Here is a 1,360-nt window from a genome sequence, read left to right as displayed (position 1 = left end):
CCCGAGCCACAGGCACTGAGCCGTAAAATGTAGTATTTTCTCATTTGAGTTCACAGACTCCTAGAATTCTATCGAAGACCCTTCAGTGGACCCCAGGTTTAGAACCCCTGCTCTAATCCCGGGTTGGCCAGTACTCCTCCTGTCTGGCCTTGGAGAAGGAAGGAAGGAAGAGTTAAGTCAGCATCCTTGACCCAGGCTGCTGCTGTAGCTATCTCCAAACAGGACCCCTGAACCTCATCACCCAGGAGCCCACCCCTATTTGTCCTCCCTGTGCCATTGGGTAGGCCTTGGCTTCCCATCACAGGTTAGTTTTAGTGTCCCTTGTCATTTTTCCTCTTACCAAATTTTCTCTTCAGCTATACCCAAACCATATCCCACATTTCCTTCCAGCCTCCAGCCCATATGATCCTTCCTTACAGTACTTTCACTTAGAGACTCACAGTGCACATTACATTTTCCATAATCACCATACACATTGACAAGAGAGTACCAACCCCAGTATGTTTATAATAGGTGCCTCCAGTCCCAGGAAGGCGCAGCCTCTATCACACAGTATCCATCCCTGCCCCAGCTAGAGGAGAACCAGCTATTGCCTTGGACTTACCCTCTAAAGTATAATAAAAATGAGACCCTTCTCCCTGAGTTGACTTTGCATCATGATGAGTAGCACGAACACTGTCTTAACATCAGCGTGATGTTAACTTAAGATAATGACAGGTTGAGCTCCTCTAGGTAGGAGTATGTGCTTATGCCCCCAACTCAGGGCCACTTCAAAATAAAAAGAAGTTGATGGCAAGTGTAATCAACAGTCCAAATGTATGCAATTGAGGAAATAGAGACGTCTATTCTTGAAGACACTGGGAAGTAGGAAAGTATGTGCTCTCTTGCCAAGGTAAAGACTGAAAACAAACTTCGGGAAGTATCTGAGCATATGCTTGAGCCTTTTCCAACCCAGTTCTTTTTGCGATTTGCATTTGGGATTGAACAAGGAGTAGTGTTGATTGGATCTATTCATAAGCTCTCTTGGCTTTTGCAAGAGAGTTTCCTTATAGTCAAGGAGAGAGCATAGACCCACATCTCTTGCTCTTACTATTTCCAGATGAGCACGTGAAATAGCCATATCTATTACTATTATTGTTCTTATTGCTATTATTTGCTTGGAGGGCATTTGTGACTATCTAAACAGTTGTCCATTTTTAATTAGAGAGCAAAATGTTTCTAGGACCTCCTCAAACTGTCAAAACTCTCATAGTAATGGACAGGAGGAAGAGAAGATCTCACATTGCTGAATGCATCCTATCTAGAACCACGTAATAAAAATAGCTAACACTGGCCAGGTGCAGTGGCTCATGCCTCTAAC

The sequence above is a fragment of the Otolemur garnettii genome, unplaced genomic scaffold, assembly GCF_000181295.1.
Source record: "Otolemur garnettii isolate 467f Iridium unplaced genomic scaffold, OtoGar3 scaffold00023, whole genome shotgun sequence".
NCBI classification, from domain to species: domain Eukaryota; kingdom Metazoa; phylum Chordata; class Mammalia; order Primates; family Galagidae; genus Otolemur; species Otolemur garnettii.
Note: the sequence above shows the minus strand (reverse complement) of the source record.